The sequence below is a fragment of the Bison bison genome, unplaced genomic scaffold (genome assembly GCF_000754665.1).
Source record: "Bison bison bison isolate TAMUID 2011002044 unplaced genomic scaffold, Bison_UMD1.0 scf7180017864245, whole genome shotgun sequence".
In the NCBI taxonomy this organism is placed as follows: domain Eukaryota; kingdom Metazoa; phylum Chordata; class Mammalia; order Artiodactyla; family Bovidae; genus Bison; species Bison bison.
In genome coordinates this window covers 222,632-237,965 of record NW_011494817.1, presented here as the reverse complement: position 1 = coordinate 237,965, position 15,334 = coordinate 222,632, and the positions used below count along the sequence as shown (strand labels likewise).

Here is a 15,334-nt window from a genome sequence, read left to right as displayed (position 1 = left end):
ACAGTTACCAGGCATCTAACATACAAAAGACACTGTGCTGCAGATCATTTGAGTAATGCCAAGGTAAATTATATACTATTTCATATCATTAAAAAAGGCATCTGCAAAGTTATATGTATCTTTGTCAAATAAATGAAAATAATCTTAACTAAAAGTTCTGACACAATTTCTTGTATCAACAGTGCTAAGAGCTTGATTACTTTATTTCTACTTTATGAGTTCAGCTTCAAATTTTTTTAGTCCTGCATTTTCTCTCCTTAAATTGTTTGATTTGAGAAAAGCAGCAGGGCTCTTCTTTCACATATGATGGGATTATGTCCCAATATGCCCATCCTAAGCTGAAAGTGAAAGAGGAGAGTGAAAAAATATTCAACATTCAGAAAACTAAGATCATGGCATCTGGTCCCATCACTTCGTGGCAAATAGATGGGAAAACAATGGAAACAGTGACAGACTATTTTGGGGGCCTCCAAAATCACTGCAGATGGTGACTGCAGCCATGAAATTAAAAGACACTTGCTCCTTGGAAGAAAAGCTATGACCAACCTAGACAGCATATTAAAAAAGCAGAGACATTACTTTGCCAACAAAGGTCCGCCTAGTCAAGGCTATGGTTTTTCCAGTGGTCATGTATGGTGTGAGGGTTGGACTGTAAAGAAAGCTAAGCACAGAAGAATTGATGCTTTTGAACTGTGGTGCTGGAGAAGACTCTTAAGAGTCCCGTGGACTGCAAGGAGATCCAACCAGTCCATCCTAAAGGAGATCAGTCCTGGGTGTTCATTGGAAGGACTGATGCGAAGAACTGACTCATTGGAAAAGACCGTGATGCTGGGAAAGATTGAAAGCAGGAGGAGGAGACGACAGAGGACGGGATGGTTGGATGGCATCACCGACTCGATGGACATGAGTTTGAGCAAGCTCTGGGAGATGGTGAAGGACAGGGATGTCTGGTGTGCTGCAGTCCATGGGGTGACAAAAAATCAGACACGACTAAACAACAACAATACATCCACTGAGTACTGAGTCAGCAAGTCAAGACATGAGTTTGAGTAAACTCCGGGAGTTGGTCATGGACAGGGAGGTGATGGACAGGACTGTCTGCTGCACTCCATGGGGGCGCAAAGAGTCGGACATGACTGAGCGACTGAACTGAACTGAAACTATAATTTAGGAACTGAAACTGGATCAACAACTATAGATTTTGATTGATATCTGTTTATCATAAGAATAACAGAAAAATTGAGATGGGATTAATTTAAAGATTTTATTTTAGCTTTGTTTTTAAAAAATCTTCAGTGTTCTAATTACATATGTACACTCCAACAGGTTAAATCAATCATTTCAATTTACTACTCGGAACCTTGGATGTGCAATTAAAATACACTACTTTGCTTAAATATACACAACAGGTTTTTTCCTCTTAGGTCTACTATAATTTCAAGAATAAAACAGACTCAGAGAGTTTGGTTTCAGCCAGCAGACGGCACTTAATATGAGAAAACAAAATAACAGATATTACAGTCCTAGTTTAAGAAAGCTCATACACAAAAATCTTAAGTTGGAACAGCAACAGATGAAGAAATTTGTGGAAGATTATTTTGTTTGTTCGTGAACACATCATAGACCTTCCAAACAATTTTTAACTGTTTTCTTTAAAAGTGATTCTCCCCACTGCATTAAAAATATTATTTTTGATTTGGGCAAATGTTTTACAGTACATTTATTTCACATAGAATGGAACACTGGTGCTTAGCTTTGTTCTCAATAACCTCAGGAAAGCTGGTGAAGCAAGGCAGCAGTTATGGGTAATCAAGTGTGATTGTAAGTCCCCAGATGATTATTGTGTACTTTTTTCTAGTATGTCTTGAATATAAATTGGAAACATTTGGATTCAAAATTACAGTAACAACTCCAACAGAATCATATTTCTCCTTCAACTTGGAGAGGCTGGAACTGTTTTTGCTTTAAAATCTAAACTAAGGAAGGTCATGCTCCAAGCCCTCTTCAATTGCTAAGAAACCAAGAATCACCTTCAGACTGTTTCTAAAAGAAATGTTAATTAGGATGAATCTCCCTCTCAAAACGAACTAGTAATAACAATACTTGTTGCTGTTCATTTCAATCCTGTCCCACTCTGTGCGACCCCATGGACTGCAGCACACCAGGTTTCCCTGTCCTTCAGTATCTCCTGGAGTTTGCTCAAACTCATGTCCCTTGGACTGCAAGGAGATCAAACCAGTCTATCCTAAAGGAAATCAACCCTGAATATTCATCGGAAGGACTGATGCTGAAGTTGAAGCTCCAATACTCTGGCCACCTGATGGGAAGAGCTGACTCACTGAAAAAGACGCTGATGCTGGGAAAGATTGAAGACAGGAGGAGAAGGGGACAACAGAGGATGAGATGCTTGGATGGCATCACCGACTCAATGGATATGAGTTTGAGCAAGCTCTGGGAGATGGTGAAGGACAGGGATGTCTGGCGTGCTGCAGTCCATGGGGTGACAAAAAATCAGACACGACTAAACAACAACAATACATCCACTGAGTACTGAGTCAGCAAGTCAAACTTTAAAATACATGTAAAAGAAGCAGATTTTACTCCATTGACCTAAACTGTTTGCAGTTCCTAAGGAAATGGCACATGTTTACACTCGCCAAATTAACAATAGGCAAAAACCAAATTTAGTAGCAAAATTGTGTTTTACATAAATCCAAGAAAAACTTACCAAGTTTCTTAAAATCACAGCATTGTTATGGAAAAAAATTATTTACATTAAACAAAAATTCTAACCACAATACTGAACCAAACTATTTTTTAAAGACCTTAAGACTGCCAAGCATTTTCATTTTTTCCCCCTCCTATAATGGTTGGAAAAAAGATTAAAACAAAGGTTTTCAATGATATAGGATCTCTGAATCAACATTAATTTACTTTCAAATGTACATTAGTATCTATGTCATTAAAATAATACAGCAACTGGATTGCATACTAAACAAAATGAGCAGCTATTTAGGCTATACTTTTTCATGAAGTTATGCTTATTTAATATCAAAGTTCACATCTAAAATGAAATATGCATCTTTGAATAATGGAACAAAAATACTATTTTGGAAGCTTTTGGAAAACTACAGTTTTGTGATTAACTGAGGACTACAGAGTACCTAACTCTAAAAGAAAAGCCTTCATTTAAAAACTCCAGCTTACTTCATTCATCTCAAAGATGATGGACATGTGTTATGTATGACAAAAATTGGGCAAGTTAAAATACTGGAATCTTGCTAGACTATAAATGGTACTAGAAAAATGAAATACTAGAACTAAAGTAACCTAAGAGAGTTAAACTGTAAGATTAAGAAACCAAGGCCTGGGGAGATTAAATGATCTGCCCCCATACAGATTCTGGTCTAAGACAGCATCACATACAAGGAAATCTGTTTATATCCCAATAACTCAGTCTCTGTGCCTACTGGGGAGAAGAAATACCACAGGGAAGATGAGGGACCCTGGGCTGTAGGAGACAAATCACAAATCACCTGAATGGAAGGAGAGAGCAATATTCCTCCAACTAAAATCATGCAAAGACTTTATAAGGGACAGAAGAGCATGGATAGCAAGGAACCAAAATCCTCCCAGTGAAACGTGATTGGCCTGACTTTGTTCAGGACTCTTTACTGCCTTCTCTTATCTACCTCCCTCTTCACAAGAGTGATTTTTTACATAACTCTCTCCAAAACTTTGAGGACAATCACAATCAGTATTAAATCTGCCACTGTTAGCAACTTGAATTCCAAAAGCACCTCAATTTCATACATGAGTACAAAAAACAGGCCTGGAACGAAGTTGTGTTTTCTATCATACACCAAATAAGAAATGGGACTTCTGAAAGACATTGCTGAGATTACTTCTCCTTTACCTGTCTCTCAGTAGCAAACTGTATTAGCAGTTACTTTCAGATACATGTCACGCTCTCTCACCTCTCTCATCTTGGTTACCCTGGTCCTTCCACATGCAATCCATTCTTCAACCACCCTCCTTGTTTAAGAGGATTGCTACCAAGTCCAACAGGAATGACAGTTTTCCCCACAATTGTATATGACTCTTTCTCAAACTTCCTTTGCTTTTTGTGTATTTTTGGCAGGTTTCATTTGGCTCTCGCTCACGTGACACCTAGTCACTCTTAAGGGAAATCCTGAATACTCATTGGAAGGACGGGTGATGAAGCTCCAGTATTTTTGTCATCTGATGTGAACAGACGACTCACTGGAAAAGTCCCTCATGCTGGGAAAGACTGAGGGCAGAAGGAGAAGACGGCGTCAGAGGATGAGATGGCTGGATGGCATCACTGATGCAATGGACATGAACTGGGGCAAACTTTGGGAGATGCTGAGGGACAGGGAGGTCTGGCGTGCTACAGTCCATGGGATCACAAAGAGTCGAACAGAACTGGGCGACTGAACAACAACAACAACATGATACTAATTTCCAAGTTATCTATTCCATTTTACAAAATTTATGTTTCCATATGGCATTTTGTGTGTCCATATCTCAGAAATCAAAAGCAATTTATAGAGTTTACATCTTCAATAACGACACTGGGAAATATTTTGCATCTTGTTATTACAGCATTTGGGCTTCCTAGGTGGCTTAGTGGTAAAGAATCTGCTTCCCAATGGAGGAGCCTCAGGAGACACATGTTCGAGCCCTGGCTTGGGAAGATCCCCTGGAGAAGGGAATGGCAACCGACTCCAGTGTTCTTGCCTGGAGAATCCCATGGACAGAGGAGACTGGCAGGCTATGGTCAATGGGGTCACAAAGAGTCGGACACCACTTAGCGACTAAACAACAACAAAACGGCAACATTTACTGTGCAATTAAGGTATCTAGAAATATAAATTAATAGACCACATAATCAGGAAAGGTTAGGTCAGTGATTCTCAAAGTGTGGACCACCTGGAACAGCATCAGCATAAGATCGTAACAACTTGTTAGAAACTGAAATGCTGGTTCCCAGCGCAGGTCTCATGAATTCAGAAACTCTTAAGAGCAGGGTCCAACAACCTGTACACTCTGTATTTTAACAAAACCTCCACGTGATTCTAGCGCATGCTCAAGCTTGAGAACCATCAGGTCAGGTTATGTTGCAATAGCAGAATTTCAACAGTTTGAACAACAAAAGGTTATTTCTTGCTCATGCTAATTATCAAACAAGAGTTGGCTAAGTCTCAACTACATGTCATCTTTATTTTGGACCTTAGGGCAATGGAGAAACATCTATTCAGATCTGCTGAATTGTCAAAGCAGAGAAAAAAAGAATATAGGACACTGTGTTCTGACTCAAAGCTTCTGCTCAAAAGTAAACATAAATCATTTCCACTCGTATTTTATTAGCCAAAGCAAATCTAAGGCCAGGCATGATGTTAACAGGTCAGTGAGTATAATGCTTCCCCAGGGAGAGACAGCAAAGGGTTTTAAACAATAACACAGCCTACCATAACACACCAGGCATATTACTGTTGAAGATCAATTGTATTTGTTTACTATATTTAACGAAATTCAAGGCACAGTCCCCCTTTCCTCCCAAATCCTAGCATCACTTAGTTTTTTACATAATAACTTCAATATTTCACTTTACGTATGATAATGCTTAAAATCTGTTGCTGATTTCAGAAACAGGCTTGTCTACAATGTATTAATTAGTATTTTACGTATATGCATAAACTATGTGTATATGCATTCTGAGCTCCTTTTTGTTCTAATTACTAAAGCATTCAGGAATTTCACATCGTTCAGTTATATACCCCAAGTGCCTACATCAGTGCATAGCATATCGGCCACTCAATAATTTATGTTGAAAGAAAGAAATCTGTATCTGTCTAGTATCTGAAAACACTACTTTCGAGTAATCATATTTCTAATTGGGTATCATGTTTCTTGGATTCATTTTTGAACAGCAATTCTAAGCTTTTAATAAATATTTAGTATCTAAAAATGTGTTTAAAATCAGCTACCCCATTACATATTAACAACTCCCAGTGTTCAGCCTTAATATAAAATTTTATTAGTTTTTTCACCGATAATTTGGCACAAATTGACACTTAGACATAAATGTGCATAAACAGGGGTCTAAAAAGGAGTCTCTAATCTTTTCTGAATGAGGAGCTATCTTTTAACACCCAAATGAAATATAACAGTGACTGGAATATAAGGCTATCAAGTCCAAAAGGCGGGAATGGGAATGCTGCTATAGACATGTTTATACTGAACTAGAAATTACAACTGAAAAAATGAGGTTTCCAAGGGGGTGCTAGTGGTAAAGAGTCTGCCTGCCACTACAGGAGATGCAAGAGATGTAGGTTCAATCCCTGGGCCGGGAAGATCCCCTGGAGCAGGAAATGGCAATCTGCTCCAGTATTCTTGCCTGGGAAATTCCATGGACAGAGAAGCCTGGCGGGCTACAGTCGGTGGGATGGCAAAGAGTCGGACATGACCGAGCAACAGAGCACACAAAAGAGGTGAGATGATAAAGTTCATAGGTCGGGGCATTATCCACACTCATTCACACAGTTAAATATTTCACCAATATTTACTCTGAGTCGACTATGTACCAGATAGGCTGTCAAGTGCTGGGGACAGCCAGGGTCCGTGTTCTCCAGGAGCTCACAACCCAGAGGGGCATACACATAAGTGACAAGGGCTACTGCATTGCAGGAAGCGCCCAGTGCCCAGGGAGCACAAAGGAGGGCTGCCTAAGCCCGGCTTGGCCGTGGCAGGCCACCCAGAAGAGAAGAGACATTTAAGATGGCACGTGCAGGCAGAAGAGGAGGAAGAGAGCAGAGAGGGACAACCCATGTGAGACGTAGACAAGGTGTTCTGGGACTGAAGAGGCTTAACGTGAGTGGCAAATGGAGACAAGCAAGCAGTACAGAAGGACTTGGCACAGGCCAAACGTGTCAAAAACGAGTCTGAGGGATTTCCCTGGTGGTCCAGAGGTTAAGACTCCAAGCTCCCAATGCAGGGCGCTTGGACCGATCCCTGGTCAGGAAACCAGATCCCACACGCTGCAACTGAGAACTCGCATGTCTCAGCTAAAGACTCCACATGCCACAACGAAGACTGAGGACCCCATGTGCCACAACCAAGACCGAGCTGCTGCAGGCAAATCAATTAATTCTAAAAATGAGTTTGACAGGGACTCTGTATCAACCTAGAGGGGTGGGATGGCACGGGAGATGGGCGGGAGGTCCAAAAGGGAGGGGACAAATGTATACCTATGGCTGATTTCATGTTGAGGTTTGACAGAAAACAACAAAATTCTGTAAAGCAATTATCCTTCAATAAAAAATAATAAAAAAAAAAATGAGTTTGAACTTTACCTCTAAGGCAAAAGGCCCCATGTCCCAGAAAAGTGAAAGTGGCTCAGTTGTGTCTGATTCTTTGTGACCCCATGGACTATACAGTCCATGGAATTCTCCAGGCCAGAATACTGGAGTGGGTAGCCTTTCCCTTCTCCAGGGGATCTTCCCGACCCAGAAATCAAACCCAGGTCTCCTGCATTGCAGATGGATTCTTTACCAACTGAGCTATCACAGAAGACATGACCAGATCTGTGTTTAACAAAGATATTCCAAGTGTAGCTTTCATGACTTACTATTGAATCCCATCTCGTTGTTTATTTTTAAACTGCAATCTCACTTAATAGCATTTGTTTGAACTTTTTAAATATCAACTTAGAAACTGAATTCTGTTGAAAGCAACTGATACTAAAGCCATCTAAAAAGTTATACTGCTCTTTAGGATAATAAATTAAATTACATATCAACTTTAAGACATTTTAATACATTCTGACAGATTAACAAATTGGATTTAAAATGACTCTTTTCAAAACTAAATGAGGCCCAAAAGTATCAAACTTTAAGATACTATAAAATTCAAGTAATTAATACCAGTTAAAAGCCAAAAAAACAAAAAACAAAAAACCCTCTATTTCTTGCTTTGCAATCAGGAATTCATCTAGACTATCTCTGCCAAAGAGCATAACCTCATTTGCAGCATCCATAATGTAGCTCTAGATATTGCTCTGTGTACATACAATTAATAAAGTCACAGAATTTATTTACTACTGGGAACAGAGAAGGATGCTGAAAACCAAGACTGCCAATAAGGCACATCGGATTGAAGAGTTATACAGCTTTGTGTAATTAACACCCCATCCAGTTCTCTCGTTACTGTTACTGCTTTTCTTGTTACTGCACTCTTGTTACTGCTTTTCTCCCCAGTCCATTCCTAACACCAAACATTCAGACACTCGTAAGTTTTCCTGCCATGGGCTGCAGTTTATTCAAACTTCTCTTGCAGGTTACAGGAAAAACCTGTTGTTTTCGAAGTGCTCTTGGTTTTTATGAACAGGTTCCTTCACAAAGGTCCCTTCTATGAAGATGACATGAGAAATCTTAAGTTTGATGACCCTTATCAGCCTTGTAGTTACAATTCTGTGGATCTTTTTTTGGTAGAGTTGGGCACAGGGAAGGAAGATTAGGGTACTGGTTACAGGAATAACCTGATATTTTTGAAAACTGTAGAAAAAGATGTTCAATTTTTCCTTCAAGCTTTATAAGTAAAATTCTACCAAGGTAGAAAATGAGAATAAAAAGGTTTTATCAAACTTTTGGAAAAACCAAGTTTTTTGAATATACACATAAAATGTGACAACAGATTTATATGCAAACAGTCACACTTATCTTAAAAACAAAACAAAACCCTTTCTAACCAGCCTAAACTAGGAACAGGGAGGAATTAAAGGTCATCCAAAACTATTGGGAAGGCCCATATTCTTTCAAAGGCTTCCACTATAAAATACAGTTCAGTAAACAAAAACAAAGCCATCTGGAAAGTATTTCTTAGATATCGATCCTGTGACATTGATAATTTTGAAATGCAGGAGAAAGAAAACACAGCTACTCCTACTTGGCCAATGTTCCATTTGCTTTATCAGAGCCAACAACGTTAATGACTTAGAACAGTCTTAGGGTTATCATGAATTTCGGTCTTAAGGTTATCACGAATTCCAACAGAAAAGATCAGTCATCCACAAATAGGTCAGTAGATAAATATGGCCTGATATACTGAGAGGTTAATTCCTTTCCTTCTAGTGAGTATTCTCCCATTTTAGACTCCATAATTGATTAGGCCAAAGACAGTCTGAGAATCTCATTTTTAATTCTGGCTCTTTCACTAAATAGTTATAAGATCTTAAAATGAAACTTAATGTTTCTCATCCTTTCTCTAAATATAAAACAAAAAGATAGAATTGAATGATCCTGAGGATTCCTTAAAACTTAAAAATTCTGATACAGTCTATTATCTGCAAATTTTTATGATTTGCTCCAACTTGCAACCTGCTTCTGGCTTCTCAAATTTAAATATAATTCAACCAATACTAAACTGATATGAAATGGTTTAAACATTCAGTTTGAGGGGCTACTGAAGATATCTCTTTATAGATTTTAAGTAGGAAGAATATTATAAAATTAACATTCTACCCAAAGTAAAGTACCTTCTAATATACATGGACAAACTAAATACTCAAATGTTCAAAATTATATTTTTACCTTCAGATAGCTTATCTATTTCTATGTGCGTGCCCAGTCACTCAATTTTGTCCGACTCTTTGCGACCCTATGGACAGCAGCCCACCGGGCTCTTCTTTTCCATGAGCTTTTCAGGCAAGAATACTGGAGTGGGTTGCTATTTCCTCCTCCAGGGGATCTTCCCACCCAGGAACTCAATCTGTGTCTCCTGTGAATCCTACATTGCAGGCAGATTCTTTACCAATGTGCCCCCAAGGAAGCCCACCTATTTCTATATTAGTCTAATGATTTCTATATGTGAAAATTACCTGAGATCTGTTGAACTAAGTACAGCAATTAACTGAGTTCTGTTGAAATAAGAATAGAGCATATTGCTTATAGTACCATCTGTGGGCTTCCCAAGTAGTGTCAGTGGTAAAGAACCTGCCTGCCAATGTAGGAGACATAAGAGATGCAGGTACAATTCCCGGATTCGGAAGGACCCCCGGAGGAGGGCATGGCAACCCACTCCAGTATTCCTGCCCGGAGAAGCCCATGGACAGAGAAGCCTGGCAGGCTACAGTCCATAGGGCTGCAAAGGGCTGGACACAACTGAAGTGACTTTGTATGCACGTACCATCTATATTTGTTATAAGCTGACTTTCTGCAATATGCTCTTGCTTTACCAGTTTTGAAAGGTGGAACATACTCACGCAATACTTAATAGGAAAATATCTTTAGACTATTTAATATATCTATGTTCTAATGTCTAACAAGAAACCATCGTAAAACATTTAATGAGCCTACATTAGAAATGCTTAAAAATATATTAAAGATACTACCAAGATCACACACACACGTATTTAGGATTATAGATGCTATTTCTCAAAGATGAACAAAACTGATGTACAGGCACATCTAAGTAGCTCTAATTAAATATTAATTCTTTGCTTAAATACCATCCTAGCTAGTGTCCATTGGGTCAATTTCCCTGATGGCTCAGAAGGTGAAGAATTTGTCTGCAATGGAGAAGACTCAGGTTTGATCCCTGGGTTGGGAAGATCCCCTGGAGAAGGGCATGGCAACCCACTCTAGTATTCCTGCCTGGAGAATTCCATGGACAGAGGAGCCTGGTGGGCTATAGTCCATCGGGTCACAAAGAGTCGGACACGACTGAGTGCCTAACATTTTTATTTTTCATTAGTGAACATCCCTTGTAATTTTATATGTTCCCTTGCATATGTAAACTGAAATGCTGCTAAGTCAAAAGCAACAATATTATTTAAAATACAGAAAATAATCTTCTTTTCAGTGCCACATAATTAGGGTCCCTGTGGAGGCTGGCAGTAGGCAAAGTGGGAGGAAAACTAAAATCCAAACTGTCTTGGTTTTTCTCACTGGGACTGGATGAAAAATGTATTTTGTCTTCCAACAAGTTTATATGTATGAGCTACATTTTAGGTTTTCAGTATTCTGCCAGACAAACTTCTAATACACAGAGTGATTTTTTGGCAACAATGCATCAAAACTCTACATTTTGAGTCGGTCCAGTGCCCTTTCCTAAAACATATGGTCACTTAACAGCCAAGTCGCTGAGAGGTAGGCTTTGACCTCGTGGAGCCTGTAGCGGTTGCTAGCACTTAAATACAGGAATCTACTTTTGACTTCAAGCCATGCCTTGTTCTGCATCTCATTTTTTTTTTCCAGAAAATAGGAAGGGGATTCAAACTCCAGAGGCAAAATTCCAAGAGGTTAAAGAGGAGGGAGAGTCTAGTGAAAACACAAAAGACAATCGCACAGCATGACAGAAGAAAATAATAGTCTTGTATTCAGTTTGAAATAAAATTACCCAATGTAATAGTAACACTTTACAGACTTTTTTTAGTAGAAAAATTGTCGGGGCCTGAACATGGAGACAAGGGCTTCTCAAATATCCATTCATTTAAATAAAACAAAAAATGAAGGAGAGGTTAAAGATGATTTGCTCTAGAAATACAACAGATGCTTCTTAGAATTCCTTAAGGGGGAAAAAAAAGATTTCTTCAGAAAGCAGTGCACTTACAAGCCATATTTTATGAATGCCTTGCCCAGCCTTCTGTAGTACAAGGACAGGGAGCTGAAAATGTATTTATTTCTCTAGAGTTTATTCACTCCTGCTACTAATTCTACACTTGAGGCAGGTCAGAGTATCTATCACAAGACAAGACATTTGGACCTTTCTGAAAAAGCAAGTCAAAAAGGTACAAGGTGGGAAGGTACTGGTGGGACCAGAGACATGTATGGAGCAGAGCATTCGGGAGCTACTATAAGTGAAGCAGTGGAGACAGGGAGGAAAGCTCTGAGGGAAATGGGCAGAGATTGTTTAGAGCTAAATCCCGCCTTATTTGATTGTTCATTTCAAATAAAGCTGGATTTAGCCCTGAAGGTTGCAGCACAAATTCACAATTAGCATTTTCACTTTGCCTACCAGGACAGGGAGTAGTTGGCAGAATAGTGGGAGCTGCGCCCTGAGGGAATGTGGGAAAGAAAATCAGACACTGAGAAGGGTTTCATTTTTAGTGTTCAGCAGCTTTCAGACTGGCAAGTTTTGCTGACATTTCTAGCTTGGGAGGGGAAGGCTTCCTGAATTACTGCCACACCCATTCCACCCACTCTAAAGACTGGTCTGGAGATCTATATTCCCCAAAACAGTACAAAATACATCTCATAAGTCTCATATCTGGTATCCTTGTTTAAAAATACTCAAGTTTCATTTACTTTTGCTAGGACACTTGAGACCAACTCTATCTACACCATTAGCATAGAAATCAAACGCCCAAAGTAAACAATAGTTACCAAACAATGTCTGGGGGGAAACATAGATAAACAATAAGAAGGGACCTGAATAAACTAAAAAGATGTTAGCTAATATACCCGGTCCTCTCTTTCCTCCTCTGTAAGACAGGAGGGAGAATAACTTAAATAACATAAATGCATCGATCAAGAGCAACGCCTGGAACAAGACAGGTATTCAGTACAGGTGAAGCTCCTTTCTCCTTTTCCCTAGGGTTTTGTTTTGTTTTGTTTTGAACAATTTACGGTTTTCTCCGTTTTTCCTCCCTGGTGTTCGGAACTTTTTCTGAATCTATAATCTCAGCCTTTAAAAATCTATGTGCAGATTCCAAAGGGTGATACCCATTTTATGAACAATATTATATATTTGTTCTATTTTTCTTTATAACCATAGTCTTTTAGAAGGACTAAAGACTGGTAGAACCACAAATATCAATGAACGAGGGAATGAAAAGATCTAAAATGATAATAAAAATAAACAGCAAGGAATAAAGGATCCTAGGAAAGGACAGTACCTGTCAAGTCAGTTACGGTCAAGAAGATTAAAAAGACCTCTGACTAACAACGTGAGTAGGTAATAACATCTATATGGTGTTTCATTTGATTCTCACGACATTCATTTTACAGATAAAAAGACAGGTTTAGAAAGTAATCTTGTCCAGGATTGTTCAGCTAATAAATTATTAGAGAAGGAACCAGAATGAGAATTGAAGACTTCTAAATCTAAGACTATAAAGTCAACATAATCACAAAAGTAACTGCAGCTTACTTATAAGTGACTTTCTAAAGATTAAAATCAATAGAGTGGTAATAACGATGCGTGGTACAACTTTCTTTTCTTCACTGATACTAGAATCATGAAAACCTGATAGAAATCCATAGTAAGTTAATGTCACCATACTGTAGTTCTAGGGAGCTCCAGGGAGTTTATATTGATCAACTGAACCCAACAAGACTGAAATTAGTAACATATATTTTAGTCCTGGTGTATAATTTTGAAGGGGGCTTTTCTTCTAAGGATTATAGTTAAGAAGGAAGCAATCATAAGTGATATTTTAAAAATAAACTGATAGGTCATCTGATACAAGGAAAGTATTTTATAGCTGAGAATCCACTTAGAAGAAACCACATTGAGACTTTTACAGATGTTTCTTCAGGTGCATAGAATTTGAAGCTGATAAAAACTGAAGTTCTGTTAAAAAAAGAAAATCAACATAAATCTGTAGTCTAACAATAATGACAGCTAATACTTTTCCAGAAAATGTTATTTTTTAGAACTTCTTTTAAGTTTATGGGATTGTGAAGAAGGCTATGAAACAATTTTAATAATAAACAGAAGAGTTTGACAAGTCATATAAATCAAAACTAGATGTGAAAGTGTTTACATGTTGGTGAATAAAATAAAAAAGCAAAAATTAATGGAAAGATTTAGGATATGACCGTAAATCATAATTTACCACAAATCATATGGTAAGTGTGAATAGGCATCTATCTCCTCACATTAAGGGGTTGTAACTTCTGAATTAGAAGTTCTAAAGGAAAAGTTCTGTTATAAGCTGAGTTCTACTGATTCGGCTAATTGAAAAGTCTGAGTAATTTTTAAAACAATATAATTCTTCCTTAAAACTAGCCATTTTTTAACACCAATTTTGGAATTAATAATCTTATCAATATAAACATTTACGCATAAACAGTTATTTTCAACATACAAATCTAAGTAAATTTCTTAGAAACTTAGAAAAACAGAGAATTTAAACTGCTTAAGACTCAGATAGGCATCTTAACCAGAATTGTCTTTTCAGTCTAGATGCTATCTGAAATCTAGACGTCCAAGAGAAAAACCTCAAACAGCTGGAATCCAGCTTAGATACACAAAATAAATCACTGGTGACTGCAATCCACTCTGAACAGCTCTCATTGGGTTTCCACAAGCAACAAAACAAACAAAAGAGAGAAGGCTGACACTAGTAAACTGGGTTTACTAATTGTGCAGCAGGAGAGAAAATACAAAAGCAACAAAAGGCAGATCGGAACTCTGTGAGATCCATGACCATCTATTCAATATATTTGACCCTTAAGGTCATAATTTTGTTCCTGAGATACTTGTGAAATAAAGATATAGAAAGTTTTCTCATTCTAGTTCAAAGTCTTAAATCATTCATTGAAAATTTAAGTCATTTAAAATGTGTCAGTTGAAAGAGTATGTATAATGAACAAGTCAGGTAAATATTCATATTCAGACCTTTAAAACAGAGTAGATTCTTTAAAAGAGTAGATTCTTAATCTCCCCTAAAAGTAAACAAGACTTTACTTGGCTACCCTGTATTCCAGAGCGCACTGTCTTACAGGAAAGTAGAGTATTGATCATGACCCTTAGTTTCGTGTATTATTTTTGACATGTACACCATACATAAAATTCTCTACATTCATGAAAAGTTTTTATGTATCACCAAAAACAATCATGAAATCCATGCTGTGAATGAAACACGCAGTACACTTAGAAACTGTGAGCAGTTTACTGTCATCTTCAGTGGGAAGAAACTGCCTTTCCAATGAAACGTGCTTTCTCCCAAAATGCTTTTTTTATATAATAAAACTCCCACAACCATGTGAAATAAAATATAGTACGTCTTCCATACTTTAAAAGGGGATGGACAAGGACACTTATCTCCTGTAAGAAAGGGAGAGTTAGCAAGGAGTTTCTTCCTCATCATTTAGGACTTTCTCAGTTCAATAATCATCTTTTCTTAGGTGCCTAAATAAATTAAACAAACGGGTGAGAGTTTTTTCATCCACCCCTCCCCATAAAGGAACTGGAAATTCAATTTTAAAATACTACTTTTCATTAAACTGTTAATAATACCACATGTATCTTAGGTGAATGCATAATCAGACTTCACTTATCACTTCATGGAAGAGTTTCCCTGTAGTTT

The 15,334-nt window shown here is 38.0% G+C and overlaps 1 protein-coding gene across 1 annotated transcript in view; it reads right to left on the bottom strand.

The window, feature by feature from the left end:
* The window catches only part of TMEM135 (transmembrane protein 135), a gene marked incomplete at its 5' end in the record, with an annotated part of 241,078 nt that overhangs the window by 28,282 nt on the left and 197,462 nt on the right, over positions 1 to 15,334 (bottom strand). The gene's annotated exons all lie outside the window — the stretch shown is intronic.